This window comes from Oncorhynchus tshawytscha, linkage group LG21 (assembly GCF_018296145.1).
Source record: "Oncorhynchus tshawytscha isolate Ot180627B linkage group LG21, Otsh_v2.0, whole genome shotgun sequence".
NCBI lineage: Eukaryota > Metazoa > Chordata > Actinopteri > Salmoniformes > Salmonidae > Oncorhynchus > Oncorhynchus tshawytscha.
This window is the reverse complement of record NC_056449.1, coordinates 12017938-12035394: the sequence shown is the minus strand read 5'-3', so window position 1 is coordinate 12035394 and position 17457 is coordinate 12017938.

The following is a 17457-nucleotide window of genomic DNA, read 5'->3' as shown; positions in this document are numbered from 1 at the left end:
AATCTGAAGTATAAAGTGTATGTTATAAAGTATCTCTGTGTAGAGTATGGTAAGTTCTTTGTAAAGTATGATAAGTTCACTTGATACTTTTCATACGTGACAGAGCGCTCCTAGCATGCTTCACCTCACCACAAGGTTCCACACCTCTCGGTTTCCCTCTCTTCAATGGGGTCGACATGACCTTCCTAATGCTCTCTGTTTCTCTCAACTCAGTCTGAAAGTGTTTAGCTCTTTTCTTCTCTCTCATCTCTCTTCTTTGACAAAACTGAATAGTGCACTTACTGTAGATCCGTAGCCTGATTTCCCAGATATTGGAACCAGTCCAATTCTTGCTGTAGGATGTTCAGACAAGCTCTGGATCCCCTGGCGAGCCCACTTTAACTAGCTGAAGTAGACTTGAAGTAGACAGACTGTTGGTCTTTATCAAAGGTCTGAATGGAGTATAATATTTCACTGACTTAAAAACTCCTAACCAGTCATTTACATACCTTCCTCCCCTCTTGTGTGTGTGTGTGTGTGTGTGTGCAGAAATTGCATCTCACTGCTAATGAGTGGGTAATTAGACACACAGATACACACACTTCACTCCTCAGGACTGACCGCCATATGTTCCAACAGTTGGCAGTTGCCAGGAACAGATTTTAAGGAGGAAGGATGGGAAATTATGAAGTTCAGACTGCAAATAAACCAGGAAGAAAAGCAACCTTCACCAGCACAGTGATGCCACTCACTCTGCTAACTCTGGATTGTATATTAAGAAGATCATGTTGACTCTCAATGTTATGTGTATTATAATCTCTCAAATTCATAAGCGCTTACTTACAGTGCATTTACTTCATCCTCTTTGTCCCCATTGGGAATTGGGACGTACGGCCCAATTTATAACAGCTACCCATTTAAACTTGCTACCACTATTTTGCCCCATGTAACATGATCCATCCCTTCAACACCTGGACAATGACAGGTGAGAACGAAGAACACAAAGAATGCAAGGTCTGGGGACGATGATTAGCGTGGTCTAGTTCACGCCCAGCAGACAGGGAATCAACACCTAGACAACAGATTTATATAGATGTTCTCAACACAACTAGGTTAGAAAAACAAATCGTTCATCAACAATCCTTTGCCACGGGACGAAGCTGGTCTTTGACAAGATCTCAATGGTTCAGCAGGAGATTTGATCCTGGAGATTTGGTCCTGGAGATTTGGTCCTGGAGATTTGGTCCTGGAGATTTGGTCCAGGAGATTTGGTCCTGGAGATTTGGTCCAGGAGATTTGGTCCTGGAGATTTGGTCCAGGAGATTTGGTCCTGGAGATTTGGTCCTGGAGATTTGGTCCAGGAGATTTGGTCCTGGAGATTTGGTCCAGGAGATTTGGTCCTGGAGATTTGGTATTTAAATGGTAAAAAAAACATGTCTTGACTTGAACTGATAACCAGGCAGGACCATTTGGAGGGTCGTCCGACACACTACCCACACACACACAAGCACACATGCGCGCACGCACACACACGCACACACACGCACACACACACACAAACAAACAAACATACGCCATCAGAGCCATCTGTTCCTAAACAGGATCTAAAGACGGTGGAGCTCAACAAACAACCAACACACCAGGGGGCCTGTTAAGGGGCCGTGAGGGGGGCTGGGTTCAGTCAGGGATCCTGTTAGAGGGCCTGTTAAGGGGCCGTGAGGGGGGCTGGGTTCAGTCAGGGAGCCTGTTAGCCTGGGGGCTTTCAGTCAGGGAGCCTGTTTGCCTGTTAAGGGTGCTGTGGAGGGGGCTTGGTTCAGTCAGGGAGCCTGTAGAGGGCCTGTTAAGGGTGCTATGAGGGGGGCTGGGTTCAGTCAAGGAGCCTGTTAGCGGGTGTAACGGCTCTCGTTGGTGGTACAAAGAGTAGACCAAGGCACAGCATGGAAAGTGTTCATGATTTTAATTTAAAAAAACACTCAAACAAAAGAACAAAATCGAAAACAAAAACATACAGTTCTGTCAGGCAACAGTAACTAAACAGAAAACAAGGTCCCACAACCTAATGGTGGGAAAAGGGCTGCCTAAGTATGATCCCCAATCAGAGACAACGATAGACAGCTGCCTGTGATTGGGAACCACACTCGGCCAAAACCAAAGAAACAGAAAAATAGAATTTCCCACCCGAGTCACACCCTGACCTAACCAAACATAGAGAATCATAAGGATCTCTAAGGTCAGGGCGTGACAGAGGGCCTGTTAAGGGCACTGTGAGTGGGGCTTGGTTCAGACAGGGGGCTGGGGGGGGCAAACCTCCATTTTGCAAATTGCTGAATAGGCTGCAATCAATATGTAATTTATTGTGTGAACACACACACACACACACACACACACACACACACACACACACACACACACACACACACACACAAGATTTTGCAACAAAAACAATGTTCATTAAGAGATATTAACATTTTATGATACTACCTCTTGTTAGTTATTTAATAGATCTGATACAGCATTTTTAATTCCCAGATGACAATGTGGTGAATGTAAGGTCAAAGTCACAATAACACACCGCATTGATTGAGACAGATTCACCTAGAGATAATCAGGTCCATCAACAGCTGTGTGGTGACACTTAGCATAGTGTACGTGTTGTACCCACTGTTCTGGCCATCTCTGTGGAAAGCATGGTTCTCTATGGCCCTCAAGAACGATCAATTTTATCGTCCGCCCCGTCTCCTGCTCCTCACCATGTGCACCCTGATCATTAGCCAAAGAGATTTGTAGAACACTTTCAGTTGCTTCGGGGGAATTCATATCGACATCTTCCTCTGTCCGCCACACGGTGAACTCTCAATAGATAATAACATTAATCACCAGCCGCCATCCCCTCTCTGTACTGGGTGATATATAATGTATCCTAGAATGTTACCATATTTACTAAACCACAGCCAGGCTTGTCTGCTTCTGAATATTGATATTAATAGGAAGTCGGTGATGTGAAGTCTTTTTCATTTTTTCACAACTTTTCCTACGTGATCAATTGTTGCGAACAAATCATTTTCCATAAACCTGTTCAATAACAATATCGTTTAACATGAACCCAAACTTCAGCCAACTCATGTGGGCTTAGGCCTAACTCTTTTGCCGGGAAGACACAACTTGCACTAGGGTCTAATACAGACATTTTGTGATAATCCCAGCCAGAAATAACAGATCAGGACACAGCAGCAACAGCTACGCTAGCAGAGTCGAATCCTGATGAAGATACATCCGCGATATGGGACTGACTCTGGTGAGATGGCGAGATGGGACTGGCGAGATGGGACTGACTCTGCCCTGTCCCTTTGGACCTAGCAGTGGACACTCTGAGTGGACAGACAGGCCTTCTTCTTTATACAGCCCTTCCAATCAGGCACTGGTGACATATTTAATCTGGCAGCACCAACCAATCAGATTCAGGAGATACAGATTCAGTAGAGGAAATGGGGTTGACAGGCTAATCATATTATACACGATATTTCATCAGAATCTCATAGGTTTCTAAGGTGCGTTTGGACTGATAACACACAGCTGGATGTCTCTAGGCCTATTCATTAATAGGACACTTTTAGTCATTTTATCAGACATTCTTATCAATTTACAGTAGTGAGTGCATACATTTTCTTACTTTTTTGGGGGGTTCTGGTCCCCCGTGGGAATCAAACCCACAACCCTGGCATTGGCAAGCACCGTGCTCTATCAACTGAGACACATGGGACTAAGACCTTCAAAACTTCCTATCAAAGTTGTGATTCCCACGCACGACTGGGAACGACATCTATTGACATGGAGTTATGTGTTCGCGAGCAAAGCAAAGTACACACAGGTGTGCCCATACCTGAGCCCATGTTAAGCAGGTTATGGTGAGCTCAAGACAGACACCACGACTCAGCAACATGAAAGGTCTCCATTTAAACCAAACAAGGCTAAGTCGACGACAGGTATTCTAGTAGCGTCTGAACACAGATGAAATAGAGATCCTGGTAGGGAGCCCGAGAAGAGAGACCCTCTGAGACAAATTGCTACAACTTTGATCTTAATTTGGTTGATGGTTACTAAGCAACTCCACTTGAGGAAATCAAAGCCCTCTTCATTATTATTGATTCAGATCTCTCCATTGATATTAATCTACAAAATATGGCTGCTGTCAGACTCCACTAAAATATAATAATTTGCCAAAATAGTTGCTTTCTCACCATAACATAATTCATTAAATTGTTTATCTTGTCTTTCTCAAAAATGTTTTGTCATTCATGTAAACTCTAATTATATTTGAATACAATGATGCATACACTTATATCTGACAGATGACATCTAGATAACTACATAATAGATTATGTATGTACTCCTTTGATCAGAAGAGGACAAGTCCTCCCATAAAAGTAGAGCAAGAATGCTTTCAACTCTTACATTTATTTTCATCTCCAGCCATACTGTAAAAGTCCAATACTACCAAAACCACCAGCAGCAACAAAAACAACCACACACACACACACCTCCTCACATACACCCTGAAAAATGTTAGATTAATTCACTGGAGAGGAAACCATTATGGAAAGAACAATTGGAGTGTCTATCCCCCTGGAGTACACCATCCGTCACTGTCTGATAGCCTTATTACGACTCAACTATATAGTAGACCCTAATTCCACACCAGAATAGAAAACCAGTACTACTTCCTTTTTACATTATACAACACACACACACACACCATCAGGCAGACAGATAGGGCAGTATGCACATGCACAAACACACACAACCAACTAGCCCACCACAAACATGCATGCAGTCACGGCCACAACGATGCTCAAAAATTTGTCCAAGTTCTCATTGGTTTCCCATGAGGCCATGAAGTTGAACAGTAAGTTTATACGAAACACATGGCGCTGTGCTGCTCCTACACTTCAGAGAAACCTGGGCTCTTTGTAATACGGATGAACATGCACAGATAGACAGCCATTACAGCTTACTCCCCTTGCTAAAGAAGCATAAACAACCTGTTCACACCGCATACCGTGCCAAACTGGCAACTGGCACATACACACTTGGCACAGGCAAACGGGCTGCTCTCAAATAAAAGGGAAAAACCTTGATTGGTTGTTCCTGAAAACTGTAGGAGTCGTGGTTAGCGAGAACACAGGATGTAGGTAGCTGAAACTGTTGGGATATCTGAGGTTATTCTCTTTTCCGAGAAGCAGAATGCCCAAAGCAGTTATCATGAATTGATGATGATCTGTGCCCACTTGCAGCTGGTGAGTGCAGTCTGTGGCTTTTCAGACTGACCCTAAACCCTCTGATTTATAATACATTGCATCCTCATTCCTGAAGACCTTACATTACCTTGTCTGATCTAAATTCACAGTGTTATATTCAAATTCACTTCCTCTCAGGTAGTGGATAGGGTGCAAGAAATATTATTGATCTGCTTCCCTTGTTATACTCTCTCTCTTGCTCTCTTGATCTCTCTCCTCTTTCTCTCTCCCGCTTTCCCTCTCTCTCAGATAAAACAGAAGAATCATAAAACACGGGACGAGATGTTAAAAACTGTCCATTGTGCCAATAGATGGTATGCACTCACATGAGATTTGCTGTGATGTTGACAGAGTGGCATGGGAGGTTTATTTCTTAGACTGGGTTAAGATGTCAATTTTGGGACACATCCTCAGTAGTGTGCCTTTGAATCAGTGGGTGTTTCGGCCTTTAATCACTAAACACCCTCATCAAAGGTGGCCAGCTAAAGGGTGATCAAGCCTTAGCTTGTGTCCCATGCCCAATTAAGATTTCCCACGGGACTATGCAAGGCAGGGGCGTCCTCTTCCCTGAGCCAGCCCTACAGCTGACCGCATACCTCATATGCCATCCTCAAGTTGGAGGGATCCGAATTGGGTTCTCAGGTGGGGGTGGGGGGGTCATGAAGTTATAGCCCAGCAAGGGTCCTTCCGTTTGATCCAGATCCACTGGCTGCCTCTTTCAGCTGCTTGAGAAACTGCTCTGATGGTCTGCCGCAGAGCCTGTCCATGGATTCCAAGTTCGTTCAGCAACCTGATGGTAGAAGAAGCCACAAATCCTCTGCATCCCACTTCAACTGGCCAGACTTTTGCATTCCAGCCACGCTGAGTTGCATCTGCTGCCAACTCTGTGTAACGCAGTTTCTTACGCTCGTAGGCCTCTTCAACAGAGTTTTCCCACGGGACTGTGAGCTATATGATGTACACAGCCTTTCGTGAAGGGGACCAGAGTACCATGTCTGGCCTAAGGTTGGTAGAAGCAGTCTCAGGTGGAAAAATTAGTTGCTGGCCAATATCGACCAGCATCTTCCAGTCCCGGGCCATGGCTAGGTGTCCAGTTTCTGGCTTCGTAGGAGGATGCTTGGGCCTTTTCTGTCCCTTATTATTATTCCAATGCCCGGATGAATGTTGTAGCTAGCTAACGATATATGTTTGATCTGTGCAGTAATATTATTTGTTGCTCAGTGCCATTTGCATTGTTAGTTATAGCCTAATGTTAGCTAGCTAACATTGAACCTGGTTGGTTAGCTACCTGCAGATTCATGCAGGGTAGTAACGTTATGTGTTGGGATTATGGTTCATTGTTTAGCTAGCTAGCTACATGTCTAAAAAAGACTCCACTACGCAAGTAACTATTTCAGTAGAATGTTTGTGATGTCACTGCGACAACTGTTTGATAGACGAAGCTGGTAATTAACTCAGGAATTTACGAACACTCAACACCCGTTGAATATGGCCGATGTTATTAAACGTTGGCAAAAAAGTGTAATTAAATTGTTGCCAACAGCACACTTGCAGTCACCAATGCTAGGGCAGGTAAAATGGTCAGTGAGCTGTTCTCTCATTTGTGTCTGGAAGTAGCTAGCAACCTAGCCAATGTTAGCCAGTTAGCTTGGGTGCTTGACTGCTGTTGTTAGGTCAGAACACTCAGATTAACCATACTCCTCGGCCATGGCATCCAGTGTGTGCTCTGAACACTCCAGAGCGAAACGCTCTGAATTTACGAACGGATAATCTGACAACCTCAGAGTTTACGAACACCCAGAGCACACTCTGGCACTTCAGATTAAATTTATGAACACACCCATAGTGTAAATCAGCCTTTCGTCTTAATGGCTTTGGTTGTTTAGTACATAGCCTCACATGTGAATTCTGTAAGAGATGTGTGGGGCTAAAGTGAATAATGCTGAATGGGTGTAGACAAAGAAGAGCTCTCCAATAGGTACCAAAACAATCAAGGGCCATTTTCTGAAAAGTGAGGTTACAAGTTAATCAACTTTCAAAGCAGAACTACTTTCCCATGGTTCCTCAACTGTAGTGCATGATATACCATTTTCTAGTTCCGAGTCTCTACTTTTATCCATGTAAAATACACCATTTCAAATTTTGCTACATAACACCGAATCGAGCCAGTCGGTCACATTTCTGTCAAACGTCTTCATATGTTGGTAGTGTTCTAATGTTGAGCTGTGTCCATTTCCCACGGCATTTATCCCATATCCAGAAAAATGTATGCAGCCTTGATTCCCAGTATCACGACACAGGATATGACCCAGATGAAGACATGGTTCTGTTCTCAGAATATTTAATATAACAAAGGGACAGGAAAAAGGTCAGGTCAAGGGCAGGCAGAGGTTTATAATCCAAGGCAGAGTCAAAAAGGGACAGAACGGCAGGCAGACTCAGGGTCAGGGCAGGCAGAAAGGTCGGAACCGGGAAGACTAGAAAACAAGAACTCGAGAACTGGTAACACACGGAAAACACTATAGAACGACTTGACGAGACAAGACCTTGTTACTTAATTATAGGTAACAAAGAGAAGCTGGTCTTGTTCGCCATCCTGGAATTTGTGAATCCATCCAACTTTTTAGCATTTTCTCCCTGTTTTGACTGTTCCCGCACATTCAAATTTGCTTCTTGTTTTGACTCAATTCCTGAGATCTGATGGGAATGGACCGGTTAGCTGACAACGTCACGAAAACGACATTCATGCTTCCATGGGGCAGAAGTCAGCATGGTGTTGTGATTCTGAATGGCCAGATTGCTTGCAAGAATGTCAAGAAACTTCCATGTGGGGAATCGTAAGTGGCTCATTTCAGCTAGTTTAATATTGTTTTTGATACTATGTCTTGTTTTGAGGTGTTTTAACTGATTACATGGCATTGCTAATATGGCAAAAAGTTTCTAGCTAGCTAACCAAAAACTCTTACAATGTGTTTGAGAGACTACATGTGCTCATTGTGCAAATGTATTTACATTTTCAATGAACATCGCAGATGAAATATAGTTACGCACGCCTGAGTTTTGTTTCTAAACAGTCCTCTATACAGTCAGGCCTGGTGGCAACAGGAAGCACATTTGAAAGTGCCATATTTGTCCCCCCCAAAAGTTCAGCAACATAGCAAAGTAGCACCGCTAAATATATTCAACGAAATAGAGTCCAGGATAGAGAAGAGGACATATAGAGCTGGCTTAGGAGGAGTAAATATAGCTACTTGAGGACACGTCTGACAAAGTTTGTTTCAAGGGTGAAATACACCTATCCATTCCCCTAGTAATAGAAGTCAAGCCATGCATCTCCACTCCCTGCTGTGGTCAGAACACATCATGTTCCACGTTGTTCCAAATATCCTACCAAGGTAACTATTACTCCCTATAAAACATTCATAGGCTGATCATTAATTCAACCTCCAGGCTAGAGCAGTCTTGTTTTGAGAGGCTCTTGAAGTTTCTCTCTCTGGTGGATTTTATGAAATAGACATAGATTGGGGTGAAAGAGTGTGTGTGTGTGTGTGTGTGTGTGTGTGTGTGTGTGTGTGTGTGTGTGTGTGTGTGTGTGTGTGTCTGTGTCTGTGTCTGTGTGTGTGTGTGTGTGTGTGTGTGTGTGTGTGTGTGTGTGTGTGTGTGTGTGTGTGTGTGTGTGTGCGTGTGTGTGTGTGTGTGTGTGTGTGTGTGTGTGTGTGTGTCTGTGTGTCTGTGTCTGTGTCTGTGTCTGTGTCTGTGTGTGGGTGTTTGCAGTACTCACCCCTTTCATCTCTGTATGACCAGTGGCACATACTCACTGCATTCATTCTCATCACCCCAAGAGCTGAAATTGAAATGTACTCTTTATCAACAACAACAAAATACCAAACCACATATGCATTATTGCATTATTCAATTGTACACCAGTATTGAATTTTAAGAGCTTGTTATTTTCAATTAAGTGTCCTTCAATATAGACCACCTGAAAAATTCAATAATTCAGAGTTTTATAGTGAATAAAGACTTGCTATAGAGCTAAAATTCAGGATTTTGACCATCCGTGCTGTCACGCCCTGGCCATAGAGAGGCTTTTTATTCTCTATTTTGGTTAGGCCAGAGTGTGACTAGGGTGGGCATTCTATGTTCTTTTTTCTATGTTTTTGCATTTCTTTGTTTTTGGCCGGGTATGGTTCTCAATCAGGGACAGCTGTCTGTCGTTGTCTCTGATTGAGAACCATACTTAGCCTTTTCCCACCTGTGTTTTGTGGGTAATTATTTTTCCGCGTGTGTTTGTGTGCACCTCAGTTGGATCACGGTCTTTGCTGTTTACCTGTTTGTTTTTTGGTTGTTTAGGTTTCTCTTTCATTAAAAGATGTGGAACTATAGCCTTGGTCGATTTAAGACAGGGAGTTTGAGGATAGCGAGCGTGACACTTGCACGCTCTGTGACTTCCAGGAAGATTTTAACCCACAAAGTTTTCACCAATGTTGTAAAGCCCTAGTTATTTTGTTGTTTTGATAAAGTCATTTCTGAAGATTATTATTTATTTTATGTGATTAGTGATTCATTTACAACCATGTTATGTGAACTGAACTCTCACTTTAACACTTGTGAAATTCAAAAGAATTACCCATACATACACTGAGCAAAAATATAAACACAACATGCACCAATTAAATGTTTTTTTATTTTTATTTTATTCACTAGGCCCCAATCTATGAATTTCACATGACTGGGAATACAGATGCATCTTTTGGTCACAGATACCTTCATAAAAAAGGTAGGGGCTTGGATCAGAAAACCAGTCAGTATCTGGTGGGAGCACCATTTGCGTCATGCAGCGCAACACATCTTCTTTGCATACAGTTGTTTGTGGCCTGTGGAATGTTGACCCACTCCTCTTCAATGGGTTAGCGAAGTTGCTGGATATTGGCGAGAACTGGAACACACTGTCATACACCTCGATCCAGAGCATCTCAAACATGCTCAATGGGTGAAATGTCTGGTGAATATGCAGGCCATGGAAGAACTGGGGCATTTTAAGCTTCCAGGAATTGTGTACAGATCTTTGTGACATGGGGCCAAGCGTTATCATACTGAAACAAGAGCTGACCGTGGTGGATGAATGGCATGACAATGGGCCTCAGGATCTTGTCACGGTATATTTGTGCAGTCAAATTGCCATTAATAAAGTACAATTGTGTTCCTTATCTGTAGCTTATGCTGCCCATACCATAACCCCACTGCCACCATGGGGCACTCTGTTCACAACGTTGACATCAGCAAACCACCCTGAGACAGTTTCTGGCAGTTTGTGCAGAATTCTTTCAGTTGTGCAAACCCACAGTTTCATCAGCTGTCCAGGTGGCTGGTCTCGGACTATCCCGCAGGTGAAGCAGTTCTGTCTCGTGGTGGCCCACCACCCTATTAAGACACTTCATGTTGGTGGTTCCCTTATTTTCAAAGTTACCTGTGTACGATATACCAGAAGGGAAAAACACATTTACATGCCAATATATTAGACTGTCATGAGTAGGGTTAAAGTGTTTTTATTAGGAGCGATGATGAGACAGCCATGCTCAGTGGCAGTGAGATGTGAAGGTATAATGGCACACTGCCAGATAGTCCCATTCTCTGGGGAGGGAGAGGAAGGGGAGCCCAGAAAAACACCAGAGACTCCTTGACAATGCAATCATACACCTTATCTTAACGCTTGGCTTTCCACTGAGACATTTTATAACAAGCCGCTGCAGGTGAGAGAGTCAGTGTCAGCCCTCCCCCTGTGAGAAGAGCTAGCGCCTGAGCTTCCGTGCCTCTGCACCTCCCTGTAAAGAGCATTCCTGGAGCCCCCGAGCCTTGTCTGGGCTGGATGATAAAGTGGCCAGGCAGGAGGTCTGTCAGCTCAGCGGCCCACATAGAGGCCTCTCTCCTGGGGAGGGCCTGACCGGCTGGAGGTGCAATGACAGACAGTCTGAACCGCATCGAGCAGGGCCAAACCTTCACGTATCCTACCTACCTACCTACCTACCTACCTGTCTCTCTCTCTCTCTCTCTCTCAGCAGTGAGGTGTGGTCTGAGGAATCCTCTCTTGTCACAGGAAGCAGAGAAAGAGAGAGAGAGAAAGAGAGAGAGTGAAAACAGAAAACACCACGCGTCATTACCCCACTGAATAACGCTGTCCCACCATCCGACAACGGCTGCCTGCCATTCTGTTCCCTCTGATGAATTAGACTCCCTCTGTCCTGCCTCAACCTGTTCCTTAGCTGCCACAGAGTCTCTCGGGGGTCAGGCGTACACCGATGAAGCCGCTGATAGCGAAGGCTAAAAGGCTTTTGTGTTACACCTGCCCCGTGAGCTCAACAGTTATAAATGATCTGGATGAATCAGTGAATCATGCTTAAGGATGAGCACATGTGATGAAAAAATCTGCATCCAGGTTTCATGTAAAAAGAGCTTTAAACCATCCAAATCATTGACACCATCCATACACTTAATTCAATTCTTGGGATTAAGCATGTTCAGGGTTGATGGCTGCTGTGACTAATAACCCACTCAGAGGTTAGATTGTATTTGACATGCCCATGTCTGCAATATTATACACACATACCCCATAACAATACACATCAGGACTCCATGAAAGTGCTAGCTACTGCCCTCATTCAATGCCATTTTGACTATGCTAGTACTTCCTGGTTTGGGAGTTTATCTAAACTTGTGAAGTGGAAGGTCCAGACAGGCCAGAGTAGTTTTGAAGGTGAGTCCACGTACTCACATAGGCAGAAGCTGCTTTCAGGAACTAAAGAGGCTAGGGTGTCCCAGATTAGACTAGGTTTACAGGAGTATTTATGGTCCTACACCCATATATCTAAGTGATTACTTTCCTCGTGTTAGGGATTGCTCACAATCACAGCACCAGACCAGGTGTTGTTGATGTATGCTTTTATTTTTATTTTTTTTATTTTACCAGGCAAGTCAGTTAAGAACAAAGTCTTATTTTCAATGACGGCCTAGGAACAGTGGGTTAACTGCCTGTTCAGGGGCAGAAGACAGATTTGTACCTTGTCAGCTCGGGGGTTTGAACTTGCAACCTTCCGGTTACTAATCCAACGCTCTAACCACTAGGCTACCCTGCCGCTTATACAGGTTCAGGAGTAATGCTGGGTAAGTTACTTTCTTGTGTACTGGAACCTCAGAATGGAATGAGTTGCCTCTGCCTATAAAAACAATGTCCTCTCTGGGCAGCTTTAAAAATAAAGTAAAAATATGTTTGATGTCTTCTGTGCCCATATGAATAACCCCTATGATGTAACTGGAATGAGGAGATAGATGTTCTTCTTCTGTTTTTGTTTTATTATTTCACTGCCATACTGTGTTCCATCTTGTCTAGCCATCTTGTCTCAAGAGGACCACAATGGAAATAAGTCCCAGACTTTATTGTGTGTTATCCTCAATGATTTTATTCATGTTGCATGTAAGGCATTTTCAAGTTTTATGTGTGCCTGTTTTTTTAAATGGTCAAATGAATACACTAAACTAAAAAAAAACACACAAGGAAAATGGAATCCCAATTCCATCATGTCATCAAACTTCCTGACAGAATTCCCAATGAATTCCCTCCCTCCCCCTCTCCCCGCCTCCCTCCCTCCCTTCTACAAGCAGAAGGAAGAAGTGACAGCAGTCACCTTCCACCTTCTCCCTGGAATATTCAGCACCAGCAGAAACAGCACATTCCGAGACTGAAATGCCAGAAACTCCATCATCCAAGAAAACAAAAGCACATATGTTCCTTGTGTGGCAGAGTAGGTAATTAAAACAGCAGATTCTCTCTGAGCAACATAAGACAGTCCACAGCCCACAGCTGCACATTTCAGATTCATGATTCCATGCCCGTGTGCACATCTGACAAAGCTACAATGATGACATATGCACAAACGCTCCCCATTCAAGAACACTAGACTGACACGCAGATAAGCTATTGTTTCCCCGGTGAAGTATTGTTGATAATATCTATCGGCTGTATCAAGAGTCTTACTCTCTTCTGATCTGCTCTGATCTCTGAGAGCCTTAATGACTCAACTGTTTCCCATCAGTGGATAATAACCTTTGAGGCAAAAGGCTTTAACACAGACCAGACCTGCTCATCATGTACACCATGATGTAAACCCAGGCAAGGCAGCTAGCTAGCGCCTAGTCCCATGTAGCCAGCCTGAGGTCTGATAACACAAGCTAATCACTCTTCATCCCCCAGGTTCACTCAGTTAACTCCCTCATTTACTCAGTCTCTTACTCTCCTACTCTCTTACCTTCCACTGTTCCCTATACAGAACCGCAAAAAGCACACAGAGGGTATTTTAGAGGTGTGAGCGTCAGCCGGTGCTAACGTTTGCAATGTGTTGCATCAGTGTTAGAGCAGGAGAGCAGGGATAAGCTGGTGAGGGTGATTGGGACAAACAGAGAGGGGTGTTGGCCGCTATCCCAGAGTCCCATTGGCTTTCATTGGCTACAGTACCTGTTTCCTCCCACCTGGACGTTACCTGTCTGCTCAGACCAGTGGACATGGCTGCAACTTCCAGGAAACTTGTGTGCAATGTTAGGAAACTTCTGGAATAAGTCAAAGTAATGGTAGCTTGGATACACTCAGAAAGTCTCCAGTAGTCTCGATAAAATTAGGGACCCAGATATTCTCTCTGTCAGTGAATTGCCTCGATTAAATTCAATCAATTTCCATACCGAGGTTTACAATTTAAGACAGCTTTCTCGCAAAGCTATTTGTCACTAAACACTTAACAAAAGACAGGCCCAGACCTGAACTGTCCAAAAGGAGGGGATGAGAGGAAAGAAACGAAAATAAAAACATGTCATTTTAGTCAGGACAGAACGAAGCTCAGAGGAACTAGACTTTTGCAGTGGAGTCTTAGTCTTATGGTGTTGTTAACCTTCCAAAATAAACCTGAAAATAAATACATTTTCACCTCCTTGTTTTCTTGAAGCAGTATAAAGTATGGAAACATGGTGTTGTTGACGTTCCAAAATTCACCAGAAAAGCATTACATGTTATCTCCTTGTTCACCATGTTGTATTAAAGGTGCATGGACACGGGTGTTGATAGTTTTGCAACACAGTCCTAACCCAGCTAGCAAATACCGTTCTACGAATCATGTTTCTTAGAGCTTGGTGAGAGTGTGGTTGTCCTATGGTTATTTGTCATGCAACCTTCCCACAACTTTCTAGGAATAGTGCAGGATTGTTGCTTGGCTTTGGAACATTCTCAGCACATTTAAGGAACTTCACAAAAAAAAAACTTTATTTTCTTGGCATTTCATTACTTTAACAGAATGTTTCCCAAAAGTTAAAACATGGTTGCATTTAATTTCAATGTCGATAATCTTCTCGGAATGTTCTCCAACTGGTTTGACATTGGGAATGTTCTCAAATAGTTCAGAGAACATTAATAAACAATGTTATTCTATGGGAATTTCGGTACTTCAGCATAACATTTCCAAAAAGTTTCCCCATGTTCTCAAATTGTTCCGCAAACAGTAGGAAAACTTTCCATAAAAAACACAAGGAAAATGTTATTAACGTTTAGAGAACATTCTAAATGTTTTATTTAAAAACATACACTCCGTTCTCATATTGTCACGAGTCCGACCGAGGGTGGCTTCCCTTCCCGGTCGGGTGGCGCTCGGCGGTCGTCGTCACCGGCCTATTAGCTGCCACTGATTGTCTTTCCTCCCCCTCCTTGTATGTTTATTGTTAGCACCTGTTCGTGAATCATTAGTTGGGCTTTGTGCGGGATTAATTATTGTGACCTTCGGTTATGTAGTAGAAGAACGTGTTTGTTCCTGGTCGTGTATTTCGGTTGTACTATTTTCGTCCCCCGTGTTGGGGGCAGTTTGGTTGTGAGCACCCTGTGGTGCGTTGGTGCATTAAAGAGCACAGTATTGCACTCTCTGTTTCCTGCGTCTGACTCCACACCAACGACACCCGGAGCGTTACACATATAGTTAAGAAAAGTTCCCATAAAAACCACTATAACAGTTTAGTAAAGTTCAGAGAATGTTCTAAGAATGTTATTTAAAAACATATACATTCCTCTCTCAGCATCTCTATATCCTCTATCTACACTGTTAGAAAAAAAGGTGTTATCTAGAACCTAAAAGGGTTCTTCAGCTGTCCCCGTAGGAGCACCCTTTGAAGAACAATTTTTGTTTCCAGGTAGAACCCAATTGGGTTCCATGTACAACCCTTTCCCCGGAGGGTTCTATATGGAACCCAAAGGAGTTCTACCTGGAACCAAAAAGGGTTCTGTTGGGACCAAAAAGGGTTCTCACTGGAACAAAAAGAGTTCTCCTATGCGGACAGCCGAAGTACCCATTTCAAACCCTTTTTTTCTAAGAATGTATTTCAGTGTGTTCAGGTGTATTGGTTGCTCCCACTAATTGACCATACCTGATCTTAAAGAGTGCTTACTTCCTTTGAAATGGGGTATGACACAAATTTATTAACAGCTTTGTATGCGCACAACACATGGCATGCTAGCTCCATCCTGTTGGCAAAGTGTACTAATTAAATGGATAGAGAACAAAAGATTATAGGTTAAAATCTCACAGATGCCATGCCAAAATAAAAAAAACAAATGTGCTCGCATGATTAATGCCTCAGGAAAATAATTTCCATGAGTCCTATCTGTGCTTAGAGTTCATGTGCTTAGAGTTTCTACAACAAGCAGTGTTAATACAAGTCTTATTGAAACATTTTTTTTTTTAAACAAAGTTCTCAAAAACCTCAAAATAACCTGTAATTTCTGTTCTATGAGCGTTAATAAAACCTCCAGGAAAACATACAAGGAACCAGAGTAAAACGTTCTCAGAACCTCCATGCAGTTTAACAATGAACATTCCCAGGTCAGGCAAAATGTTCACTTTCGTTCTCAGAACGTTTAAAAAACATTCATTCCCAAAACCTCCAAAGGAACCAAATGTGACCGACCGCCTCAAATCAGTCTTACGTAGTAAAATCTGAAAGTGTTTTTTTTACATTGGATAAAAGTAGAGACTCAGAGCTAGAAAACAATATATCACACACTACAGTTGAGGAAATGTATGGGAAAGTAATTTTGCTTTGAAAGTTGATCAACTTGTAAACTCACTTTTGAGAAAACGGCCTTTGATTACTGGAGCGCCCTTCTTTGTCTACACCCATTCAGTATTGTTCACACCTTCATAAGCTTTAACCCCACCCATCTCTTTAAGGTCTTATCTGAACGTTCTGTACTAGCAACAGCAGTCAAGCACCCAAGCTAACTTGCTAGCTACTTCCAGACATCTAAGTGAGAGAGAACAGCTCAAGAACAACACTCGCCCTAGCAGAGCTGGTTAGGCTGTTATGTTATCCAGAGTGTTGGTGACTGTAACTGTGCTGTCAGATTGTCCATTCGTAAATTGGATGCTCTGGCAAATGAGTAGGGTTGATCCACAATGGCAGTCAAGCACCCAAGCTAACTGGCTAACATTGGTGAGACATAATGAGAGGACACCCCATTCTGACCATTTTACTCGCACAAGCAGAGTTGGTTAGGCTATTTTCATGTTATGCAGAGCGTAGGTGAATCTAGCTGTGCTACTGGCAACAATTTAATTACGATGTTTTTGCCAACGTTTGCTGACATATTCAACGGGTGCATAGTGTTCATAAATTCATCAGTTACTCCGCGCTCTGGCACACTCAGACAAGAGTGTTCTGAAATTGGAGTAGATGGCCAGACTGAATTTAAGAAATCACCCAAAATAGTTACTTGCATAGTGGAGTCTTTTGTTAAGAGATGTAGCTAACTAGCTAGGTAAACAATGAACCATAATCCAAACTCAGGAAGTTACTACCCTGTATGAATCTGCAGGTAGCTAACCAACCAGGTTCAATGGTAGCTAGCTAACATTCGCCTACAGCTAGCCAAGCAAATGGCTCTCAGATATGAATAGTAAGATCATACAGGTAATGTTAGCTAGTGAGCCAGCTAATGTTAGCTAGCTAGCTAGGTAAACAATGAACTATAATCCCAACTCTTGACCCTAATACCCTGTATGAATCTGCAGGTAGCTAACCTACAGGTTCAATGTTAGTTAGCTGAAATTAGGCTATAGCTAGCCAGGCAAATGGCTCAGACACATGAATAATACGATCA